Source organism: Phyllopteryx taeniolatus, chromosome 5, assembly GCF_024500385.1.
Source record: "Phyllopteryx taeniolatus isolate TA_2022b chromosome 5, UOR_Ptae_1.2, whole genome shotgun sequence".
NCBI lineage: Eukaryota > Metazoa > Chordata > Actinopteri > Syngnathiformes > Syngnathidae > Phyllopteryx > Phyllopteryx taeniolatus.
In genome coordinates this window covers 31,275,362-31,302,498 of record NC_084506.1, presented here as the reverse complement: position 1 = coordinate 31,302,498, position 27,137 = coordinate 31,275,362, and the positions used below count along the sequence as shown (strand labels likewise).

The window sequence follows — 27,137 nt, the reverse complement described above, 5'->3', positions numbered from 1 at the left end:
ACATCCACTGAAGCCCAGTAGTTGCTCACTGGGGAGGAGACTTTGTAAATCTCCTCTCATCCACCCGCTGATGGGAGAGTACGGCGGGTGAGAGTCATTGCTATTCAAGCTTGCTAATGTTTTACAGGTCTTAGCGAGGGGGGCCAGTCATCATGGGTCATTTGCGTCATCACTGGACGGAACTATTAAGGTGGGCTGCCAAAGCAGAGCGGCCGTGCGTTGGAAATGAGGAACACGCTTGTGTCTATGCAAAGTTTAACATGCTGAAACCTCTTTTTGGCATCTGTTGCACTCCCTCACTGTAAACTAAATGGGCATTCAAATGCTTACATGCACGAATATTATTCATGATGGGTTTTAAACTTTATGTGGACCACCTAATCTCCCCTTGGCACTTTTCTTCATTCAGTTCTGCTTATTGTTGACTAATGTGTGACTAATGATCTTGATCAGCCTTGGCTTCCCCAAGGAAGGACTGGAATGGCCTGAGTGTGGCGCAATCCTTATAGTATCAGTCACTAAAGGCCTCAGTGACCCTACATGACCAACACAGATCCTACCGTACATGCTTGCAACCCTAGTCTGACTTCAAAAGGCCTGGATTGAACACAACACATTACGGACGCTCACCCATCTGCTTTCAACATCCCAAAGCGGGATCATTATTTTTATGTGATATTGTTGGTGTGCACACTCATTTGTCTTGCTCATGAGCTCAGGTTGGATCATTTTGGGGATCTGGCGGGTTAAGACCTGGCAGCCCACCTCAAAGGAGCATGCCAAAGCCATTAGAGTATAATGGTCCAGTCAGGATTACTGCTGGGGCCTTGCAAGGCGAAGGAGGGAACACAGCGTTCGCTTGTTTGTTTGTTGTACGAGTCTCCGCTCAGTGCTGTCTGCAAGGTGCCAGTTTGCTTTATGTGTTTTAAATCGCAATCGATTCGACGGAGTGGACAGTTTGTTAGCGGCTACTTGTTCACCACGTCACTGCAGTCACAGGAAGAGCCCACAGAACACGTTATGACACTTAAGCGAGGTCATTCACAGTACTGCTCTAAACAAAAGAAAGACGGGTGTTAATTGATCGAGAGACCGTTACAAATGAAATGATTACGTGGACGTGTTGCTTAATAGTGTCTTCAAACTAGTGAGGGAAAATGCAGTGCACTTACTTGGCTGAAAGCAGGAGAGGTGCTGTTGATTCCCTCTCAACTAATTTGAGAAATAAAGAAGAAAATGAAAACATCTGTGTAAAGTTGAACTCTATCCACGTTGCATTATTAGTAGTAGTATTATGCTCGGGTAAAATTGGTATTGAAACAGAAAGAAAGAAAGAAAGAAAGAAAGAAACATAACCATCCATTCAACCTTCCATCCTTCCTTCCACTTGTCCTCAATTAGGGTCGTGGGTGAGCCGGAGCCTATCCCAGCTGACTTTTGGTAAGACGTGGGACGCATCCTGGACCGGATCCCAGCCAATCCCAGGGTACATATATAACCATTCACACCTATGGACAAGTTAGAGTCTTCAATGAACCTAACATGCATGTTTTTGGACTGTGGGAGGAAACCAGAGAACCAGGAGAAAACCCACAGTGGCACAGGGAGAGGCGAGAACCAAGATTGGAAGCCCAAAACTCAGCAAAGTGAGGCAGACGTGCTAACCGCTAGCAATGATTTGCAGTCTCAAGCATAGGCTATGGGAACCGATGGTGCCATAACTGTAGCCTCAAGAAAGTCGCTTCAGGAAAAAAGTACTAGAATGAATGACAATGACGCAAAGACGTCCACTGGTCTGAACAAATCTAACGACGTGTGGTTTGACTGTACTCTCTTGCACTCTCTTGTCTGTAATGTGCATCAAAGTCAGTACCTTAACCCTATTTCAACCCACAGCATCTATCTCCTGGGTTGGTTGGGTCACTGCCCAACCTGTCCCTAATGCAAGCGGAGTGTACCCGCAAAAAAGATCAGAGCATAACCTGTCAGCCCGAATGCATAACGCTTGGTGGAAGATGCACGGACAAATCGGGGAAAATTAATAAGCATTGTTAAAATAAAATAAAAAGACGGCTCTTTACATTTACAAGCAAATGCTTTTTACTGACATTTCGAAAGTCAAAGGTGATGTTTCTAACTTAAAACTTAAAGACTTGTATGGGAACTCTCCTTTTGATTTCTCAGCATGACAAAGACAAAAAAAGCAGATGCTTTCACTCACCGTAACTTGATGTATGCCCACAAGACGCAAACGCATCTGTTTGTGTTATTTCGCTTGTTATAGATTATGTTCATCAAACCGGAGCTTTGGAAGTGCTTACATTGATCTATGAGACTTATTCAAACAGCTTTACATGTGTGAAACATCACATCAGTCAGAATGTTAGGCAGACAGTTTTGTCTGTTTTGATGTCTGTGGAGCATATTAAAGTGATTAAACTTTATTTGCGCAAGCACTGCAAAGGGTTGGGTGCAGTTCCACAGTAAAATGTTTTTATGAAGCCATCAGTCTGACTGGGATAGGCGACAATTATTTATCTTGGACGAGCGCGTCTACGTCAAGAACAACTTAATGACCAGTTGAACAACACGACAATTTGACCTTGAAATGAGAGCTTTGGAGTACAAGCGGTGGTAATTTCGATTGTGGCGCAAACGGCACGTAAACCTTTTTGATGTTAGAGTGGTCGGGAGCATTAAAAACGACTTGGCTGCGAGCCAGTCGATGTAGAATAAAATGACTGAGTTGAGGCCAAAGGCAGGGGAGGCAGAATCTGAGCGTGCAATGCGGCCCACGTTGTATACATTATTTGATCTTTTATTCACACGCTTGACTCAGCAAGGTCTGATATGCTCATCAGAGAGGGTCACACACATACAGATACACGCACACAAACGCACACTCGATGCATGAAGAACATTTACAATTCCATCAAGTTTCCCACAAGACTCCAGCAAACACACAACCCAGTGAGGACCCACTAAAGCATGCTCTTTTAAATGACACTCTTCATAAATCACTGATAAAGTACAGAAGAACAAAGTACCAACTGATCCTGAGCCGCTAATAAACCTGTGTGCATGTATAGGGGTATAAATCTCTGCTTCCTCTTTTTTTTGTTTTTTTTTTTCCCCAGGTGGAAAAAATTCCATTAGAGCGTCAAGAAAGAGGCTAACATAAGGCCTGTGGGTAGGTTTCCACCATTAGCTTGTAAAGCGAGAGAGTTCTCCGTGACATTCCCAGAGGGCTCCAGTTCCCCATGTAGCAGGAATGCAGGAATCTGCAAGAACCGTGAAGGTACAAAAACAGCTTTCCCTGACCGACTGCGGTGGGCTTCTCAAAGGACATGCAGGCATGACGATGGCGCTTGAAGCTGCTAGCCAGCCTATAGGAGGGTGGGGGAGGGGGCGAACAAAATGCATGAGAAGTTTGTGGTCCTCTGGGGAAATAAATGACACGCAACCATGTTCTTTGAGCACTGCCTCACTAGGATCGCGCGAGCAATAAACAGTGTCTTAAAGCTGCATGTTCCACTTTCAAGCATCAATTGTGTTCTGATGTCATGCTGCATTCCCGTCGTGGTTTTACTAGAAGGACCACCCAGAGTTGTGTTGACTGCAGAGATATTTATTATTATGTGTGTATTTGTATGTAAATACATGCTCAATCGAGACATTCACAGTATTCAAGAGCCCTACAGTATGTTTCCTTGTTGGGAACTGCAGACTTATGAGTATGTAAACCCACTATCCACAGTATTAAAATAATTGGTTTTGTATTGACCCTGTGAGACAGGTTGCAATTTAACAGTAAATAAAGGTAACAGTGTTTGTCAGTATAGGCATAGTTTGTAGTGGTGTATAATAACTGGATCATATTGAAACAAAACCAAAGCAAAATATTAGAAATATGTTAACTGTGCCAAGGCAGTTATGAGTTCATCGTGTGTTTGTTAATAGCAGGACTAAAGGAAATATTACTGAAGATATTCCCAAACACTTGCTGGAGGGGTGGAACATGGATCCATGAAGAACGCTGGTGGTGCTATATCAAGTCAGGATTTTATTCGATATTTTATTATTCTTTGTACCATTATGATATTTGTGACCAAGTATCCAATTTCCCCTCAATCATCCACTTGTTGGTTTTGGATTAGAAAAACAATCCAGGATTTTATGATCAGAACTTTCCCTAAAAAAAAAAAAAAAAAAAACAAGTGTCAAGAGTTCGGAATGAGCCAAAGGATACTTCAGTCCGCATGCATTCTTCCTCTGATGTGGCTTGTGCTTTCCCGTTTAAGTCCCGCCTTCCTGCACAGTCGGATTGTATAGGTGTAAATGTGAGTGTGAATGGTTGATTATTTATTTATTTATATGTGTCCTGCAATTGGCTGGTGACCAGTCAAGGGTGTATCCTGCCTCTCACCCAAAATCAGCTGGGATAGGCCTCAGTCTACCCACTACCGTAATGAGGATAAGCGCAAAAGAAAATGGATGGATGTTAAACTCAAATAGAAAGTGAAAAGGGCAGATGTTTTAGCAATATTATTTTTATCTTATGTGGTTATAAAATTAATAACTAAGATAATAACATAATTATAGCAGTGTCATTATACGAGTATTGTAACAATGGTGTGGTTGAGAGCTTTTGGTTACTAGTTGTGAATGGATGGCAAATGTACCTGATATTGTGTCTGGGACTCAGTGATTATGGAAAAATTCATAAAAATTCAAAACAAAAAAAATTCAACTACCAAAACTCAAGTTTAAATGTAATTTAAAAGAACAAGCAGAAAATACACTAGTAACAAGTAATATAACAATACATTATAATAATAGCAATTTAAAAAAAAACAATCAATAAAAATAAACACTGGCCTCTTCGGGGCAGTGTGATGCATGGATGGAGATACACACATTAAGATAAAAAAAAAAGTAGAAGAAGAAAGTCGCAATTGCAGTTTATTAATATAACATGTTTTTCACAATTTAGGAAGAATATATACCTGTGAGTATTGTTATACGACCTGTCTGTTTTTGTTGTGTGCATATTCATTATTGGAAGGAAAATTCCTCCGGTGCTAATTTTCACTAGCCTGTCAATAGGGTTTTCAATTGAGTGTTAGCATTAAGCTGGCGGTGTTTGTAAAACCGAGCATGTGCTGTATTGAAATATGCAATGTGTGTCATTATTTTTGCTGTGCATTTAGTTTTACAGTAAACTCCAACTGAGGGTGTCAATAAACATGAAAGCACATTCAGGGAAGGCAGAATAACACACGTCACGCGCTTGCGATTGCAAGCAAAACAGGTCTGTTCAGGGTGCTTTAAGAATGCAGGAACTTGCATACACACCGCACTGCGAGGCACATTAATAATTTTTCTCGATGAATATTTTTATGAGGGTGAAAAGCCAAAAATCGAAATCACGATTCAATCTCGATTGATCGTCCAGCCCTAGTTGTGTCCATTGCGTGATTGTGGCGAAGTGGTCAATGTGTGTTACAAGAGTGTGTATGCATGTAGTCCAAAAGGCTTGTACAAAAAGTGATGCACGTACACATGTGTTCAGTCTGACCACAAGCTGGACAAACTTTTTAAAACTGATGTTTCAACACGGAAGGAATCCTTACACAAATACACAAAGCACTTGTTATTCTTTTCACAACAACATGGAGCAAGTATCTCTTGAAGGAACGCCAGGATCCTTTTGGTCACGGCCACGAGTGCTACCGCACACACGCATACACAAAACCACGCTAGTAGTGTTTACCTAGCCATGTGACTGAAGACGCGGTACACGCAGTGACGTCAGCGTGCATTCCGCGCATTCATCAGGCTCGGTTCTCACTGATAGCGTGTCGGATGCGGCGGCGGGGTGGGAGCGCGGATGACCCGTTCGCTGGCCTTGTGTTTGCCGTATTGAACTTCACCCAATCAAATAAACAAACACGCTGCTTTGTCTTCATCATTTGTGCTCGTGAAACCAAGAGCACAACTGTGAACCACTGTGTGTACAAATATATAGTACACAACATGTCTAAATAATAGCACAGCTAATGTCAAGATGAAGGAGAGCAAACATAAAAAAAAAAAAAGCTAAATTAGATGCAAAGAACATCAGTTTTACATACTGAAAGTTTGTAATCATGTATGGACAGTCTAAAAAGTTACAGTTAATTGTTGTTGATATGTTTGCTGTGCATCCAACACTGGTCACTGTAAAATAATTCATTGCAATAATTAGCTTTTGTTTTCTATTAAATGTTTTTCATACCGTTACTCATGTTATCTTATATACATACATACAGTGGGTACGGAAAGTATTCAGACCCCCTTAAATTTTGCACTCTTTGTTATATTGCAGCCATTTGCTAAAATCATTTAAGTTAATTTTTGTCCTCATTAAAAAGGTACACACAGAACCCCATATTGACAGAAACAAAATGGAATTGTTGAAAATTTTTGCAGATTTATTAAAAAAGAAAAACTGAAATATCACACAGCCATAAGTATTCAGACCCTTTGCTCAGTATTTAGTAGAAGCACCCTTTTGAGTTAATATAGCCATGAGGCTTTTTGGGAATGATGAGTTTGAGTTTTTCACACCTGGATTTGGGGATCATCTGGCATTCCTCCTTGCAGTTCCTCTCCACTTCTGTCAGGTTGGATGGTGAACGTTGGTGGACACAATTTTCAGGTCTCTATAGAGATGCTCAATTGAGTTTGAGTCAGGGCTCTTGGCCATAAAGCCCCGACTGGTGGAGGGCTGACTGGTTGACTTTCTAGAACTTTCTCCCATCTCCCTACTGCATCTCTGGAGCTCAGCCACAGTGATCTTTGGGTTCTTCTTTACCTCTCTCACCAAGGCTCTTCTCCCCCAATTGCTCAGTTTGGCCGGACAGCCATCTCTAGGAAGGGTTCTGATCGTCCAAACATCTTCCATTAAAGGATTATGGAGACCACTGTGCTCTTAGGAACCTTAAGTGCAGCAGAAATCTTTTTGTAACCTTGCCGCAATTCTGTCTCTGAGCTCTTTAGGCAGTTCCTTTGACCTCATGATTCTCATTTAGTCTGACATGCACTGTGAGCTGTAAGGTCTTATTTAGAGAGGTGTGTGGCTTTCCTAATCAAGTCCAATCACTTTAATCAAACACAGCTGGACTCCAATGAAGGTGTAGAACCATCTCAAGGATGATCAGAAGAAACGGACAGCACCCGAGTTAAATATACGAGTGTCACAACAAAGGGTCTGAATACTTCTTTTTCTTTTTTAATAAATCTGCAAAAATGTCAACAATTCAGTTTTTTTTCTGTCAATATGGGGTGCTGTGTGAGGAAAAAAAATGAGGAAAAAAAATGATCTTAAATTATTTTAGCAAATGGCTGCAATATTATACTTTCCGTACCCACTGTATCCTTCTTCTACATTGAGAAAAAAAATGATGAGAAACACCAAATCCAAATTCACATACAGTATAGACAGACAACTCACATTCACCATCACTGTTCCGTGCTGCCTGCACTGATGTCAGGCTCGTGAACCAATTCATTGTCAGTGAGCGACGGAAAACTACAACTGCAATAATCCATCCATCCATCCATCCATCCATGGATGCTATCCCAGCTAACTGGAGGCGGGGTACACCCTGAATTGGTCGCCAGCAAATTGCAGGACACATATAAACAAACAACCATTCGCACTCACATTCATACCTACGGACAATTTAGAGTCTTCAATTAACCTACCGTGCATGTTTTTGGGATGTGGGAGGAAACCGGAGTACCCGGAGAAAACCCCCGCAGGCATGGGGAGCACATGCAAACTCCATACAGCTGAGGCCGGGATTTGAACCCTGGTCCTCAGAACTGTGAGGCGGATGTGCTTACCAGTCGCTCACCGTGCCGCCACAACTGTAATAATATTTTGTGAAATTATTACTGTACCTCCAAAAATTAAGCATCATTTAAAAAGGCAGAATTTTCTCTTCTATCAGCTCTCGTAGGATTGGGCAGGTGTACCTAATGATGTGGTAAGTCAGTGGAAAAATAAACCATTCAGAATCCTCTTTAATGGCCAAATATGCTCCAAAACACACAAGGAATGTGTCTCCGATAGATGGAGCCACTCTAGTATAACAGCAAACAGCCACTATGACGAAATATACATTTCGAAAAAAAAATAAAAGACACGAGTGTGGAGAGTAATTGAGCAGTGAAAGTGTACCACTAGTGGGGTGATGCTCATACTGATATATTGGCAATTTTGCAAATGATGCCGTGTTCAGGCAACATAGAGCAGTTTAAAGTGACTCATAGTGCAATGATGTGGTACGGTGACCATTGTGCAAATGGTGCAGAGTTCTCAAACACATGAGTGGGTAGTAATCAACAACAGTGTGCTCATAGTGCAGCGTGATAAGACTAATGTAGAAGTGTTACGAAAGAGATGTGCAAAATTGGCAGCATGTTGCAATGAAATTGTTAGTTAACTGGTAGTTACTCAAAGAATTTAAACAAACATTACAAAAACTAAATACATCAAGTTTAACTGAATTAATGTATGTTTTTTTTTTTTTTTTTTTTTTAATTGTGGGATCTAGAAGTGTGGACCTGATTAGTGGGGAGATGCTGGCCCTCACAGCATGATAATTCAGTTTAGGCCAAAAGCGGGTTTTAAATAAAGTACAATGTTGAGATATTTGGTTGGGGGGGGGGAAGAAGAATCACATAAAATTGCCATTTCATATTTAAATTCTTCAAAGTGTGCCACCACTGAAATACACAAACCACTAAAGTGTGACAATTATTTTTGTTCTGTGATGACCAAACGGAATGAATTTAAAGCTGGAATTGGTAAAACAAAAACATATTAAAAGACGTCAAAATGGCTTCGATTGTGTACACAGCTGTGGAAACAGAAGCCTTTGACATCACGCTCTTGGTGCTGAGCTCCAAAGACAGCGAATAACAACAACAGGCTCATCATGCTACCATTTAAATAGAAGAACACTACGCACACTTTAATGAACACTGCTCGCTCCTTCCGATATTTGTTGTTCTCTTAATTAGCCATTTAGATATGATGGCAGGGGGAATTAATCAAACATGGTTGTGAGCTTGCGTCCAGCCGAGAATCACATGTCCAAAAAAGGAGAAACTGGAGCGACTTATCATCTAGAACCGCTCTAATTGCACTTCACGTAAAGCAAGCAGAAACAAATAACATCTGCTGCGACTTTGGATAAATGATGCTCATCAGCTGGGATTGTTTTCACAATTGTGTTCAAAAAAAAAAGGAAAGAAAAAATGAACGGCCCAGTGGAGGAGTTATCCGGCATAATGGGAAGTACATTAATTAGAAGCAGAGTACCATAAAAAGAAGCCATAAACAGCTTGATAGGGCTGAGCTGTGTGGGACATAAAGTACAGAATGGTAAGTTACGAGCCATATGGTTCCATACAGTGTACTTGCATATGTACTACATGCATGCAAATGTGAATCTGCAACAAATGAAATGTCGCATGAGCATGTCGTACTGCCACGACCTTCAAGACGTCGACCAGTGGAGAAGAGCAACTTTCTCCGTCCCTCATCCCAATATTTACACAAACAATCCCAGTGAACTGTCACACAGATAGTAAATGGCCATTGTTTGGTGAAAGGAGGTGTTTTGCGGCAACGAGGCATTTTTCACACGTCACCATTCCTTTCATCCATTACCAACTCCGTTAATAGGCAGTAACTAAGCACCTAACGTGGACAAGGTTGCCAATGTCTTTGCGGAAACAACTCACATATTGTCCTCTTTGCATTGTGGGGACACAGCCGATGACTTTGTCAGTTGCCAGGTTACATCCAGCTGGTACTTTTGCATTCAAATGTGTGTGTCTGTGTGTGTCTGTGTGTTCCTGTTTGTTTGGGAGGGGTATTCAGGATTGCCTGTGTTGGCCTCTGGCAATAAAGTCCTCAAATGCACCTCAATAGATTAGAGCTATGTCCAGCTACCAGTGTCAAAACTCCAGTCACATGTAGCAACAGACTAATGCACTTCTGTGTGTGTGTGTGTGTGTGTGTCTGTGTGGCAAGAGAACGTGAAATAGCATTTTTGTACATTAGATTTTTTTGTAAGGAGTACAGCGAGCTAGTGGTTAGTATGTCTGCGTCATAGTTTTCTTCCACATCCCCAAAACATCCATCTTCGGTTAATTGAAGACTCTCAATCTCATGTCAAACTTAAAGCCCGGGGGCCAGATAAAGCAAATCAAGTGTGTCTACTTCATGCTTCTTGCAAAACGGATTTGTTCTTTTTAGTGATAGACCGATGTTTTTTTTCAGGGCCGATTATTAGTAGTCGAGGATGCCGATAACCGATAACTGGAGCCGATATTCGTTTTGTGGTAAAAGGGGAAAATAATGGTGTCAAACTTTGAAATAATAAAAACTCCAAAACTTGACTTCATTTAAATGCCTTTATGCACATTTATTTAACATGTATTTTTTTTATGAATAATACTAATAATATTTTTGGGGGGAAAATTTAAAAACAAAAAGTGCAGGGAGTTCCCAGGGTCAGCAGCATCCCTTATGAAGTTCACTGCAAATGTAAACAAATCGTTTCCTTGAGTTTTATAAGGTAAAATAAAACAGAGGGAGAGTCATCACGTCCACCACTGCAGTGGGTCCCCTTTACACCTGTCGATAAGTGGCTCCTTAAGGTACAGATGGAGCTCGACCTCAACGCAGCTACTGGCCAGCAGGTCACCAGTGTGATGTGCCAGCAGAGAGCTGAATGTCTCATCGGCACGGCTGCGGAAGGATCGTGTTCTCTCCGTTGCCTATTGTGTCTGTTTCCGTCTTTCTCGTGTGTTCATTTGTAGCTGCCTGCTCCTCCTGTAGCAGCAGACATAGTTAAACAGTCATTATTTCCCTGCAGTTTTAGACATGAATTCTTTGCTGTCGCGCACACAAACACTTTTCTCTCGCCATCCCCTCAACGTGCGTGCTTCCCTGCACTAAAACTGAATTTTACTCTCCGTCTCTCTCTGACTCACACACATGCAAATATGTCTTTACTCTTATCATTAACTATTTCCCTATCAATACTATTAGCAACCGTGTTTCAACTGGTTAAAGCGCTCCCCCGAACAACAAATATGGTTGACATGGCAAATTAGCAACTAACTGGGTGTTAGCCTGCGAGCTGACCTCTTCACATTGTCTACTAGGGGGGTTAGCTCACGACGAGGCACTGACAGCTTTATTTATGCAGTGCATTTAATACACAAGGTAACTCAATGTGCTTTACATGATTGAAAGGACAACGTTTACTCTAAGCAAATTCACGCGATTAACACTAAAAGGCACACTGGCAGGGACTGTGAGTGAGCAGAGCTGCTAGCTATAACCTTAATGGGCTCATAGTAATGTTCCATGTAGTTGTGCGCTGCAGAGGACTAGGATTTATTACAATTTATGTAGAGTCTGCTGCCTTACCTTACCTTTGAAACATATATTTGCTCCCCGGACTGTCCCCATTTGGTAAAACTTTCTCTTCTCTGTCCCGTGTGTGTGAGACTGAGAGCATTGTGCATGCATTGAATGGCTTTTACTGCGTGCTGATTGGCTGTTACCCATGCAGTGGCTGTGCAAGGGTAACCAATCAGGTGATGCTGTGGGCAGGACAATGCTGGAGAGAGAAGTCACAGACAGAGGAGCTGCATCAGAGCCAAAATAACCCACTATTAAATTATAAACAGTCGGATTAAAAAAAGGCCGATAGGCGCCCAAAATTTTTTTGGGCAGTTTTTATCCAACTGTATGTATCAGCATTATGTTGTCCCTTATAATATTTCCCTGTCGTAAAAGAGTAATATAATAATATATAGTTAATAATATATATAGTAATACATAGAGCTATGGAAAGAGGAAGCTACAAAGTGTTGCTTTCTCAGCACTTTGGTCAAAGTAGCAAGTCTTTTCAAGTCAGTGGGTTCAAGTCCAAGTCTTATAACATATTGTCAAGTCAAGCCTAAAGTCATCAAATCCATGACTCGAGTCCAAGTCATGTGTCTTGAGTCCACACCTCTGTCATTTTGTCTTGTGCCATCTTTTAGTTTGACCATGTCTACCGTTCGCTGTGATATGGTCTACAAATAGACAAAGGAATATGTTTAATTGTTACACAAGACTTTTCTGTCACTCAAGCAAGAACAAAAAAAGGCCAAAAGTGTAGAGAACCAGAGGGGGCCGGCAATCAGGTGGAATGCGACAGTGCATATGACAGATCAAGAGGCAGAAAGGACAGATCTACGTGGAAACCGAAAAAGAGAAGGATGGTCAGGAATTGCAGAGTTTGGAGACGAGAAGAAAGGAGCCCAAGTGAGCGTCGGAATCTGGGTCTCATCATAAAAGAGCTGGAAGGCAGGAAAATGACTAAAACAAAGAGAATGGAGCGAGTCAGCGAGTGAGGCAAAGGTAGATGAGGATGAAGAGGGGAAAACGATAGAAGAGTACCAAGTGTGGGATTACAGATCATTAGGAGAGCACAATGGGAAACTACAGATTGGGACTGGGGGGATTTAACTCTAGTCGTCCTGTGTCCATCCAGAGGGCACGTGACAAAATGTGCGGGGGGGGGGGGGGGGGGGGGGGAAGAAGATTGGGAAGCACTGTGTTGCCATGGTAACGGCTCTGACGTCAGACCAGACATTATGTGATTACTCATAGTCTGTTGAGGAGCAGACCAATAAAACAGGGACCATTACTCACAAATGGGGAGATGGCCAGAGCTCAGGTTGCACATAAGCCTGCATATGCGCATACACGTGCGCTCACACAAATACACGTCTGCGCGCGCGCGCACACTCAATGGGCATATGGATACACACGTGGACGCCGCACTCAAGAACTCATTCTTGAAGCATAAATTTAAAAAAAAAAAAAAGACAGATTAGCTACTTGAAAATATCGTGGTCATATATCCACATAAGTGAAATCGGAAAGGAATTTTGGGGGGAGAAAAAAAATTCCCACAGGAAATAATGGCAATAAAAACTGCAATTTATGATACTCACCGGGCAATTTATCTTTAGTAACACCTTTAACATATTTACAACTGTCATAAACGTGTAGAAATAAGTGAAATGCTATAGAATAAAACCTAAAAACAATATATTGTGAGCTCTGATGCCAACAAACATCCAGAGGAAGGATTACGGTGTGTGCCTGAGAGGTGATTCTCTTCACATTAAATGACCTGATTGTACCTTGTGTTCTGAGTAGTGATGAGCACTTGTGCCTCACTGTTCTCAAGTTGTGGGTTTGAATCTCTGCTGTGGTCATCGTGTATGGCGTTTGCATGTTCACCCCATGCTTTCAAGTGTTTTCGCTGAGTACTTCGATTTCCTCGCACGTTTCAAAAACATGCATGCTGGGTCAATGAAGACTATAAACTGTCCACAGTTGTGAATCAGAGTGTGAATGGTTGTTTGATTACGCTTAATGTGTCACGCGATTGACTGGCAACCAGTCCAGGGTCTAACCAGCCCCTCGCCCAAAGTCAGCTGGGATAGGCTCTTGCTCACCTGTGACTGTAATGAGGATAAGCGCTATAGAATATGGATTTAACGGATTTAACAAGAAGCTATCATCCAATTTGTTTCTCATCTCTTGGCTACCTTGTTAGGCTTCCTTATCCATGAAAATGTTGGTTTTAATACTTTTGGTGTGGGCCTTTTTTTGTCAGTATACCCCGAGATTTCAATTATTTTATTTATTTATTTTTTTTATTTGTTATTTAAATTTTTTTTTATTTTTATTTTTATTTTTTTTTTTAAATGGTAAAATGAACCTTAAGAGAATCATATTAATAAATAAAACTATCTAATAAAACTGACTATCACTGAGGGGTATAGAACACATCTCTTAAATAAATTTCTTTTTTTCATTTTAAATGTTAATAACTAAAGTAACTAAAGTTTACGGGTCAATTTCGACCCATATATATTTACATCAAGCAAAGGCAAAGAAGTATTTTTTTCAGCAATAGAATTTGAATATAAACTGAAAATAAATGACAAGCAGAATAATAATTCATTGACACAAAATATAGATTTGCATGGTCAAACCACCCAATCAAGCAAATCAAACAAATAGAAATCGAGTACCATTTCCAAAACTAATACAAAGCTAAATCAGAGTAAAAGCTTTTGTGTGCTTGTTTGTGTGTCAACTTTGAGGAAAGTGGAGCCCGCAAGACTTCAGCAGGCAACTCAGCTTTGTTTTTCTTCACTGTTCCCACCATGGTAAGTTTCCTCTTGAGAAGTTCTCGTCCGAGGTCATAGCTGGTAAAATAAAATATTCGCAAGTGATATTGTGACCCTGCAGTCCAGCGGTCATATCGAGGACCACACGTTTTTCTCAGGAATGCTACTCGCAGCTTTGCCTGTGTAAATCTGTAGATTCCAGGCATAGCCAGCTGGTTTTGTGCATCACAGGCTGCCCAGATTGCTGTGCCGTGTCTCCCTGGCTTACTGGGTATTTATTGCCGGAAGTGGCATTTTCTTTGGAAAGGGACAAGACTTGCATCCACTGTCACCTCCGGCCCTGGGTTGAACATCAGCGGAAGGAGCTGCCCCCATCTCTCCCAGACATCGCTGATGGGAGCAAGCTTGTCAGATCTCGCTCTGGTCTCTCTCTTATCAAATGTGAGGACTCTTGATATCATTTGAAATGTCTGAAGTGACATATTTCTGCCTGTCGATGCATCCCATAGACTATCAGTGGCATAATTTCAGGATCTGTACACTCCGGCACAAAGAAGAACACCAATGAAAGCATCCAGGTATTCCTCATCAATGTCTTTCCAAGTCGCAGGGACTTTTTTTCCTTCAAGGTACGTCATAGTAATGATGATTCTTTTAAGTGACAGTGGCATGAATAGCTCAAAACATGTTGTGATGTCAGCAAACCTTGTGATTGCGGGGGTCATTTTGATGACATTTGCATCGGCTGCCCTGCCATGTACATCATGAGGTACTGAGCTCCAAAAGATCGTACCATTTTAGGACTTGAATCTTTCAACAGGAGCAGCTTCAGCACCAGCGACCTTCTCATCCGACTCATCAGATGTGTTTGTGTCTTCTGGATGATACTCCACATTGTTTTCCTCCTCAGAAACCTGCTCAACCGAATCGCTATGCTGCTGTGTCCTCCCCCACATTTTCCCCCAAAATTTGATCCAGAACTTGGCTCACTGTAAGTCTTCTTCTCATTTTTGCATGCTGCAAATTGTAAAGTCAAATGGCCACTCAAATGAGTGAATTCACCTGACATGTCTGGACATGCCCGTCTTTGTTTGAGGAAGGTTAAGGACTTTTTGCTTAAGCCGTATTGTTCTGAGCAGCTAGGATAGAGACGCGTGCCACTTTATGGCAATATGTTGCATTTCCTGTTCTATGGTCACTTTCTCTTTGTCATCACTCGTACTCTTTTGTGGTGGCATCATATATATATATATATATATATATATATATATATATATATATAAACACCAACAAAGCTAAAGAAAAAACAAACAAACCATGGACCTGATGCTTCAAGAGGTCAACCTCTGTGCAACTTTAGAGACATATTCCTCTCCACAGTTCTGAGTTACTAAAACGTTTCATGGTTTATGTACATCTCTGAATAGGTTTGCTTTAGATATGATCAATGAGTAAAAGGCCTGAAGACTCAACAACACCCAGCTTATCTCTGCATCCCATGAAGTTTCCATTCCAGCACAAGCACATTCATGAGCTCTCTGGTCACACACTCACTCACACACACAAACAGCCTGGCTGGACAAAGTGCATCCAAGATGTACGGTGACACGTACACTATTGTGTGGCACACACATACACATTCCACTGACTTCCCCTTACCATCTCCCGCACATTCTCCACGGGGAGTTAAAACACCGTTAGGACTGATAAGGATCCTGGCAAATAGTGAGGATAAACAGTCCGTCTGGCAATTAAGAGCAAGTGGCCAATCAGAGAAGAGGACGCCCGGACTAACGTGATGCCGACTCCATTACGGAAACATTGTACATTCCCACCCCAAAGACCATTAATCTACATGGAGCAAGTGTCACCGTCCGAAAGTGATCAACACCAGCTCTAGCAGTTTCCATAATGACGGTCCTTTTCGAGAAATAGGCCACACCTTTGCTTTTTAGAATGTCACTGCCTGAAGAAAAACACACATTTCCACAATTTAATCATTTCTTTGAGCAGCAAAACAACAACTACCTGTCCTCTGTTTTCTGGTCAAAAGTACAAACTCACAAAAAGTGGAACTACAGTGGTAATCTAATGCTTTGCAGCGTTGAGGTAAACAAAAACAAAAAAACCCATATAAGCACGCGATTATCAAAAGACACATTTATAGAACAAACAGTTGGTCACATTTGGGAGGATGACCATATTAATGCGTATGTAGTTCTGTGATTATTTACATATGGGGATTCAAACCCAGAAACTCTCAAATGCAAGGCAGATATGCTAACCACTAGGTCACCATAGTATTGTCACACAACTATAAATGAAATAATGTGAAGACTAACGTAGAGAAGACCATGGAAAACACTACCATTTGAACACAAGTGACAAGCTAGCAGCTAGCATGAGAAGCTAATGTAGCAGTTTGTCTTCAGAATTCATCTTGTTGTCATCAACACATCTTTTCTTTTTGGCTCTTTTTTTTTTTAGCCTTCCCTGGTGGAAGCTCCAAAAAAACTTTTTTTTTTTTTTTTAACCAAAATCTTGATCGAAGTCAGAACTGTTTCGGCATTTGGGGCATTCAAACTCAAAGGTACCAAATCACCTCATAAATTCCGTCTACGTAAAGTGAATGTGATATTTGAACATCGAATTCAAACCCTTGATTCCGAGTGAAAGTTTGTCCTCGAGGTATGGCCTTTACAAATGGAGGACAATTGACAATATTTCCACGTCTTTTCTGACATGTTATCTTAACAAGGAAACTGTTATTCTTAACCAAATAAACCATTCCATATTCAGTGTTGAAACAGTGCTATCAACTGTTTTTAACTCAAGTTCCCGTTGACAATGATGGATGATCATGACCTTAAAACACTGCGGTGCTGAGTGACTCCAGCATATCCAGGCAGACATTAATGTTCACCATGACCTCACTTTGTTTTTGTGCACTGCGTCACATTGTGCGAGCATCATCCAGCATCTATTCCACTGGAGCAGTGAAGATCGTGCTTAATGTGCATGATGCGAGTCCAGTTATTACATTTGGGACAAGTGTTCCGTGTCACTTCTCTGCCACAAATGTGACTGAGCGCCAGCCAAACCTAATCTAGCGTACACTGCATCATGGCTAATTTAGTTACAATGATAGTGTATCTGAGCTGATCTCATTAAAGGCTTACGATCACAACAGCTCACCAAGCCTCCATCTGTCCCTGTGAACCACCTTCACTGGAGCACCTTACACCACAGTGTGTGTGTGTATGTGTGCAAGCTGCAGTACACTCGGCAGGCTAGTGAACTTAATGAGTGTCAAATACACACAGCCTCCTGCAAGGCAACATCCGCTATCCGGGACCCGAGACTCTGTGCAGGTGCTTCGACATGAACACGTGAATACACGTCTTTAGACTACATGAGGAGGGTGGTCCCGCAAAGCTGAGCCTCCATGACGGACCACGCACCACCCAGAATGAACGTTGTTTCTCAAGACCAGTAGCCAGCTATGAGGTCCAGATCCTGGTTTTCCATTTCTATTGGCTATGTGAATGTTCATACGTTTGTTTACATTGATACTGTATGTGTAAATTGACAGACTTAGTTACATATTGAGTGCACGTACAAACCCTAATTGCAATGTTAGGACGTTGTGTAAAACGTATATAAAACCAGAATAGAATGATTTGCAGATCATTTTCAACCTATATTCAATATAATACAAAGACAAGCTATTTAATGTTCAAACTGACAAACTTTTTTTTTTTTTTTTAAGTCTCACGCAGCTAAAGGCTTTTTTGATTTCCTGAAAAGTGGTGATTTTACAAACAGCAACAGTATGTAAATAAACAGGCAAAAAATCATTTACAATGTGTTTGTAAATTGACCAGCAGATGTTTGTTATCATTATGTGTATGAAAATAGACATATAATTATGGATATATAAATATTCCTTTACAATTATACTTGCATGTCAATGGACATGGAAATGTGTTAATATTACATATGGGCACATTTATTAATATAATGTGTATACTATGTAATATAAGGAATTACATATAGAGTGCATGTAAATGGGAGACCAACATTTGTTTACTGATGTGTATAAATGGACAATAAACAGATGCTTGTTAACATTAAAGGGACTTAAACTGTCTGTATGAACTAATAGTAGAATATTATTAAAATTATCTTTTGAAAAATCACCCTTCTCTGGTCCCATCAAATGCCTCTAATTTAACTTTATTTTGTTTGATCACTGGGCGCGGCGGGACAAGAATAGTCAATCAGAGAGTGTCGTAACAGGAGGAGTGGAAGAATAGTCTGTCAAACTTTTGCTCATGCACCCCTCGTTCCTCACGAGCCTTGCGGGGGGACAAAGCAGCTTCACGCAAAAGGAAATTATTTGAGTTTTTTAGCCAGATGATTTAACTCTTGCTTAATGTACCTTCACGGACCCTATTTTTGTGGCCGGCATAAATCCGTTGCAACTGTGTCACAGGGGCAGGTTAGACCTGCGTCATTTTGTAGCCCAGCGGATCCAAGAGTGGGCGGGCTGCGCCACTGTGGGAGTATTTACAACTGACTTAATTTGCCACCAATCAAAGCACAGCTCCTTTCATTCCCTTTGTGGCACAATGACAGTCTCGACAGAAACATCTCTGTCTGGAGGAGAACGATGTGTAATGGCGGTGATCCGTGCGTGAGTGGAACATTGCTTTTGGCCGGTGCGGCAACAGACAATGTGAGCGGGTACCTTTATTCAATACAGGATGAGCTGGTGATAACTGCTGGCAACTTAAATACGCCAGCGGACCTCAGAATCTGTCTGCCTGTGACCTGATCAAATTCACCATAATCACGTTAGATCAGGGGTCTATACCTTGTGCCAAGATTTAGATGTAGACTCCCCTTCCCTCCCAGAACGGACAGCTTGGCGCAGACCAGTCTGCCAAATTGGCAAACGCATAGCACTTGCATGAAAATTAGAGTTCGCCGGCATCTGCGCCCAGCGCTGTCTATGAAAATAGAGCCCTGAGTGTGTATGTGAATGGACAGACATCGGTTCACATTACGTGTGTATGTTGGTGGGCAACATACAAATGTATAGACCATATCAAGTCAAATGTGCAACTCCTTCAACAAAAAAGGTCATTGATCGAGTCAGTTTAATTCCAAATATCAAATTAGGTAACACAAACATCAACAGTTTGAGGTATGCAGATACATCTTTTGAGTCACACTCAATTTAATTACAATTTATTTACAGAAAATTGAATGCGATTTGTTATTTGGCTCGCCCAGCTGTGATTAAACCGTGACGGAAAACTGTGAAGGCTCAACCAGCGGAACATCTGCTTGTCCACAAGCTTGCCGAAACAAGACCTCAAGGCTAATGATGTAGTCATTGAGCCACAGAAAAATCCATCTTATTTAAAAACTAAACTCAAAACATAAAAACACACAGATTGTTTAAATTTCAAGGACAAAAAAAACAACAAAAAAAGAAAAAACAATCATGTTCAATATTGAGATAATTCAACATAAGAATAACCTATTGTATAATTAGGCTTAAATAAACAGAAATAGAAGATGGCAACATTCAAAGACATTAATGAGCGGTTAATTACGCCACAGTGCAGTTGCTAAGAGTCAAATGCGGACAATGCAGTTTGGCACACAATCTTTTTCTTTTTGGAAAATCAAAAGCAATTATTAGGACCCACTAATACATTGTGAAGCAGTCATGTTCCATCCATTACACATGTGAGAGGAATGTTGTTTTGCGGTGGCCTTAAAAGTCAAATAAAATACGAGAGCTGAAGCGTGTTTGCCCAGTAGAACACATCCTGGTCTGGTCTGGCCTGGCTCCATACTTGGTCCAGTCCACTCAGACCTAGAAACACAAATACACTAATGAATTGCAGCTGCAGGGCTCGAACTGACGGCCTCCTGCTTACTTTTCCGTTCTTCAAACCTCGGCACAATCCTCCCTCACGCTGACGCTCTGCTCTTAAGCCTCCACTCTCACTAACATACAGTAAGTGAGACCTGCCCACAAGAGAACCATTTCTCCAAATATTACAGTAGTGTGGAGTTTTCCTCCTCGTAATTGGGTGGCTACTTCTTCTCAAAGAGTTCCACTCTTGCGTACCCTTCAAGTCTCCTGCTCGTACGAGTCGGGAGGAGTGTGTGTTTGGAGGTGAAAGTGAGAGCTTATTCACGGCGCCGTCCTGCACATGTGCGCACGCCGTGTGTGAGTGTTGTCCAACATGCAGCACATCACCTCCTCCGATGTTTCCTCTCAAACGTACACCCCTGCTTTCACATCCTCTCTGCAGCGCACCAGCATATGTCAAAGGCCCGCACAGAGTCCCTGTCTGTCTAATGGACTGCACAGATGCCACTTTCCTGGAAGGACTCCTCTTCTCCTCAGCAGAGCATGTGTGTGCAAACAGTCCTACACGTCTTTCTCAATATGTTTCACTGCTGTCTGGAAACAATAAAAAAGGTGGAAGGGAAGGCAAGATGAGGGGCGTGGAGGGAAAAAAATGGTGGAAATTGGCACAAAGAGAATGTGGAAACATAGCAGGAGAGTTATTCTGCTGTTTGGACAAGCCTTGTTAAGGGTAAGCAAAAAGAGGAAGGAGGAAAGGCGACAGAGGTCATTTGTGAGGATGGCGGGAAGAGTGTGGACAGATTATTGACTTGATGGCACAATCAAGCCTGTCAGGGGCTAAGAGGTTTTGTTTGTGTAATTTGGACCTGGCTGGTGCAACGTCACTGTGTGATGACTGAACTCTTACAATCAAAACAAGCCTCGCTTTCCATTTTTCTGGTCCTTGTTTCAGTCTTAACATGAGCCCAGCGTGAACATGACAAAGTGCTTCTTCTTGTGCTTACATGTGCAACAACATTGCAAAACATTTGAATGGAACCACTTCCTGTTGCCTTTGTCTGTGTGTCCCGTGATGCACTTCAGCTATCATAGAGCTGAATGAACATGCATCAGGAGCAACCTTTGCAGGCACGTAACATTGTCAACGCCCTGACCCTCAACATCAGAGAGGATCCCGCTGACTGGGCAGGCCGTGACGAAGAGTAAAGACTTGAGTCACAGTAAACGAAGTTGTTTCTTTGGAGGAGACCAATTTTCATTACCACTGACATTTCTAAAGTAAGAAACTCATCATACACTCTGTGAGCCACCGTGTTGAATACAGTCTAAAAACAAAGACACCTCTCCAAAAACTGTAACCTGCCACTTGCCATTTGGTTCCCTTAATCAAACTTGACTTGATCCATGAATCCATTTTCCAGCGCTTATCCAGGTCCGGGTTACAGGGGCAGCAGTATGAAGAGCTTGGCTTAGACTTGCCTGTCTACGGCCGCCTCCTTCAGTTCTGATGAGATGTTCCCAGGTCTCGAGACATAGTCCCTACCAATGCATCCTAGATGTGCCCCACCGTCTCCTCCCAGTTGAACATGCATGCTCAGAATATCTCATCATGTCCCGGAGAAGGACGACCAAGAGCCTCCCACCGTGCGGAAGCGTGACCTTGTCCTTTTGGTCTGTGAATGCTCCAGCTCGGGTTCTGATCAGAACAAAGAGGTCAGAGCCTATTAGTCCAATTCTAAAGTTTTTACACTGGCTCCCAGTCAGTTTTAGAACAGATTTTAAAGTTCTGCTACTGGTCTATAAATCACTAAATGGTTGAGGTCCTAAATACATGAAAGAAATGCTAATGGAATATAAACCCAGTAGGGCTCTGAGGTCGACAGACTCGGGTCAAATAGTGGAGCACAGAGTCCAAAGCAAACATGGTGAAGCAGCATTTAGCTATTATGCTGCACACCAATGGAATAAGTTGCCCGCAGAAGTGACATGAGTCCAGGTTCAAAATTCTTCTCTTTTCTCATGCTTTTTAGAGCATTTCCACTTTTAAATGATATTTCTTACACTGTACGCTGTTTGAATTGTACTTTTTATTTTTGTTTCTCCTTGTTTTAAATGTTGAAGTTGCTGTTTTTTTTCCCTCTAATTTTAAATGCTTTTAATCATGTATAGCACATTGAGTTACCTTGTGTATGAAATGCGCTATATGAATAAATTTGCTTTACTTTGCCAAGTTTGTGCCCACAGGTGAAAGTATTGTAAATCTAATTTCGAACCTCATCCTTCCATTTCTTGTCAATTTCTCGATCCCAAATGTAATCTTGGGGCATATGACATTATTATAAACATTTCAACTGGCAAATATAAGTAACTTTGGTTCACACTATTTCACAGCTTGGGATAAGATACCCCAACAAACACAAATGTTTTTCATGTTATTCGTCCACTGTAATGGGCAAGAATCCATATCATAAATAATTCATGACTCCAAAACTGAAGATAGGAAGTTAGACACCAAACAAATACAATACACCCACTCCTGAGGTAACCAAAAGGGAGAAGGTATAATTGCATCCCTAGGGACATAATATTGGGATGGATTAATAAGCGCCCAATGTGAAAATACCAATATCACAAAGTGTCACAAGCGACTAAGCTCAATAGGCATCGAGGTTTCCTTTTTCAATAGGTTTGGGTTTCTTTCCCAGAAATGGAGCGCTCGCTGCCAGCAGCATCTTGGCAGAAAGCAAACAAATCTGTTAATAGTGAAATGCTATGCTCCCATGATGGAGACACCCATTCATATGTTGCATGGATAAAATCCAAAAGTATACATTCACAGAGGAGAAAAATAATGCAACGCAAGTTACCAAGAAGTGTGCCTCAGACAAGATAATTATATGGGGAATTAGTCAAGCCAGTGATGCTCATACAGTATGCAAACCACAAGAACTCTCACATCGCTGGATGAACAGCCAACCTCGAATAAAAGTACAACAAAGGGGCTGGGTGGTGGAGGGTGGTCTATTCATTTATTTTATGGGAACTAAAGTCAAATGAAAGGTAGAAGGGATGAAGGCTTGTCGTGCGCGTCTTTGGGAAGGAGTAGTACGACGCTTTTCTATAAAAGTTGCAGGGAGCAGTCTGGGACTTTCAGCATTACAGATGTGACTGGGGATGCTTTCACACTTCCAGTTTGTTTTCTCTGGCCTGAATACACTGCAGTCAAAAAGAATTGGCCCCTTACTCAAATTCTTCCCCCCCCCCTCCCCCACCATAGTTTCCCGGTTTGTTTAAGATCATCAAACAAATGTAAATATCAGAAAATCATAAGCCAAGTAAACATAAAATGCAGTTGTTAAATTGTGATTTTATTTAATAAGCGGAAAAAAAACTATTCAAAGCTAAAAGTTACCCCCAGTGCAAAGCCATGAGTCATGCAGGAGGTCACACGGGAAACCATCTAAAGAACTGCAAGCCTCCCTTGCAGTTTCATGACTCAACAATATGGGAAAATGGCATCCATGACAGAGTTTCAAGGCAAAACCACTGCTGACCCAAAACAACATGAAGGCTCATCTTACTTTTGCAAAAAAAATAAGTGAATAAATAAAAACAAAAAACATCTGGTTTTGGAGTGGCCTACTCAAAGTCCAGACTTGAATCTGATTGAAATGCAGTGGCATTACCTTGAAAAAGCCGTTCATGCTGTAAAACCCACCATTTTTTGCTTTTTGGAAACTCGGTCTATTTTACATCTGGTTCAGTTTCGATTCACATATTAGAAAAATTCAACAAAACAACATGAGCTCACTATCTTCTCTTATGAGTTGCAAGAATGTAAACGGGAAGAATGGATTTGCTATTCTTACACTGTACGCTGTTTTAATTGTATTTTTATTTTTCTCAGTTTCAAATGTTCACAAGCTGTTTTTTTTCTTTGTTTTGAAATGCTTTTAATCATCTAAAGCATATTGAGTTACCTTGTATGTGAAATTTGCTATATACCGGTCAAATAAATTCGCTTTGCTTATGCTTTGCATTGGACATCCAACTATGGATAATCTAGCAGGTTTAGCGTTTACTTCCAGCGGATATCTCGAGCCAATTGTCCTCTTCGTTTCGGTGAAAACAGTACATAGAACGCATGCCAAACTGAAGATGAGCTGGGTAAGTTAACAGATAAGGACAACTTATTTTAGATGGCCATTCATGCCCTGCAGGGTAAAACCTGATTGATTCATTTTCCAATCTGAGTGGCTCAAGATTTTATTACTTCCACAATTTATTTATTTTTTTAAGGTTGCGTTTGATTTTATCCGCTCTCATGTTCGATGCTCATACCTAACCAAACAAACCACACTAAAGGGGAACACAAACTGGAGTTTGATTAAAATGGACTGGATGGTCCGAGTGTGAAAGTACCCTTGGACACAAGAGGAAAGAAGAGCTCAATGTGATGTCTGTGAAGTTAAGAATCTCCTGGGCTCGGTCTTTCAAATTACGTTTCCCTGACATGACATGTGCACTGTAGCTGAAAGACATTTTGTAGCTGCTGCTTCGAGCTTTAATTGACTCTCTAGAGACCGGTTGAGGAAAAAAGAAAAACCTCCAACTGAATAACCTTTTTTTTTTTTTTTTTCACCTCTTCTGTCAGCACTCAAGATGAAGACCACATCAGTTCACGCCTGTATGCAACCAAAAAACCCCAAAGAGATCTGCCGAACGTTCCAACATTCATATTCTGTTTTTTTTTTTTTTTTTTTTTTAAATGAAAAAATAAAAGCCGAGTAGGTGCCAATGTGTAAAATTGTGCACATACAGTGCAGTACAGGGCTCATCTGTGCAACATCTGCTCGGGTCACCCAAGGCTCATCGCCACTTTAGAAGTGTGTCACGTTTCCCAGTGACGTCAAAAGAGCCTCCTGTAGCTCCACTTGGCGGAACTTGGCCAAAACCACCACACTCCAATCCGTATCCTCTTAATGGAGGGGCTGTTTGTTGAGCTCTGATGGATCAGCTGTCAAAGCACTCACTGTTCTACCTTCATCTCAACGCTTAAGTGCGGCAAAACAAAATGCTTAGGTAGATTATCTCCAGAGGGCGAATGAACACAATACAATATAAAATGTCAATGGGATGAAAAGGAAGTTAAGACAGAGTACTAGACAAGGCTGCAAGCAAAGAACTTTGTCTTACATCACATCTCATCAGATATGCGAGCATCTGATAATTTAACACTGCTAATTTGTTTTTCATTGTCACTGACGTCAATAAAGTGTGTGCGTGTGTGTATGTGTGTGTGTGTGTGTGTGTGCGTGTTTTGAAGCATGTGCTTGCCTTGTGTCCCGAGATGGCTCCTTTCAAGCAACGGCTATTGTTGTGTTTAAAGGAATCGATGTGGTCAGGGTCGTTTGTGGGGGGCAATAAATGATGCCCCCACTTAAAAACCCTTCTGGACCGAAGTGGATGGCTGCTTTGTTTCCTTTCTTACATGAAAGATTATTCTGTAACAGTCCAATATCACACAAACAAATTTCAAACAATGCAACCAGTCCATTTTAAGGCAAGCACTTACAAGCACATATGCAAATGCATTCAGTGCTTCACAGACAGACAGACACACACACGCACACACTCTTGCTTTGCCTTTCTCACACACACACACACACACACTAACTGCATGCATACACACTGTGGTTCCAGGAACATTCTGTTCACCTCAACTCATTCTCTTATGCTAACTGATAATAATTGTTTTTGTCTTCAGCAGAAAGAAGAAGGAACCACTGCATGTAACTGGATCACATAGAGAAAAATCCATGACTCCGTTTAGTTTCTGGTTGTGTTCGAACGCTCAGAATTTCATAAGCTCCTGAGGTGTTAATACGCCAGTCAAGACAGGAGACCCGTCTCGCACTTCCAGCTGTGCTGCGTTGAGTCTGTGGTTTGAGGCCCAACGTGGTTGTTGGGGGCGAATTCAACCTCGCAGCCTGCAGGACATGGCGGCCATCAAGTTGATGGCAACACACACACTTGCTTACACACCGCTTGCTGTCACACACACACACACAGTCACCACTTCTGTAATTTCCATAGTAAACAGTAAAGAGTCAGATGAGGTTCATTGTCATGGGTTGTGGGAAAGAGGCCACAAGGGTTTGCAACTTATTTCTAGACCTGCAATTTGTCATGCTTAAAATTCAGCCCTAGGGGGGGGCACAAGCCAGTGCAAACTGTATGCCAGTCGCAGCCTGGATAAATGCAGAGGGTTGCATCAGGAAGGGCATCCGGCTTAAAACTTTGCCAAACAAATATGAGCGTTCATCGAAAGAATTCCATACCGGATCGTTCGTGGCCCGAGTTAACAACGTCCGCCACCGGCGCCGTCAACCTGAAATTCAGCTACTGTGGGTCGAAGTCCAAGAAGAGGTGGAAAGCGGGTTCTTCGGCAGAAAGAGAAGGGGAAAGCACAGAGCCTAGAACTGAATGTGGGGACTTTGAATGTTAGGACTATGACAGGAAAATCTCAGGAGTTGGTTGACATGATGATTAGGAGAAAGGTTGATATATTGTGTGTCCAGGAGACCAGGTGGAAAGGCAGTAAGGCTAGAAGTTTAGGGGCAGGGTTTAAATTATTTTACCACTGTGTAGATGGGAAGAGAAATGGAATCGGGGTTATTTTAAAAGACGAGTTGGCTAAGAATGTCTTGGAGGTGAAAAGAGTATCAGATCGAGTGATGAGGCTGAAACCTGAAATTGAGGGTGTTATGTATAATGTGATTAGTGGCTATGCCCCACAGGTAGGATGTGACCTAGAGGTGAAAGATAAATTCTGGAAGGAGCTCGACGAAGTAGTTCTGAGCATCCCAGACAGAGAGAGAGTCGTGATTGGTGCAGATTGTAATGGACATGTTGGTGAAGGAAACAGGGGTTAGAAAGACGTAATGGGTAAGTACGGCATCCAGGAAAGGAACAG

At 41.6% G+C, this 27,137-nt stretch overlaps 1 protein-coding gene and 1 long non-coding RNA gene across 6 annotated transcripts in view; both read right to left on the bottom strand.

Annotated features, from left to right (window-relative positions):
• The window catches only part of LOC133478623 (cGMP-inhibited 3',5'-cyclic phosphodiesterase 3A-like), an 85,633-nt gene that overhangs the window by 46,211 nt on the left and 12,285 nt on the right, over positions 1–27,137 (bottom strand). The window lies entirely within an intron of this gene.
• LOC133478625 (uncharacterized) lies at positions 19,413–22,921 on the bottom strand. Its single transcript, XR_009788726.1, has 2 exons — positions 20,223–22,921; positions 19,413–20,158 (listed from the first exon to the last, which is right to left on the bottom strand). It is a non-coding gene; the product is annotated as an uncharacterized LOC133478625 (long non-coding RNA).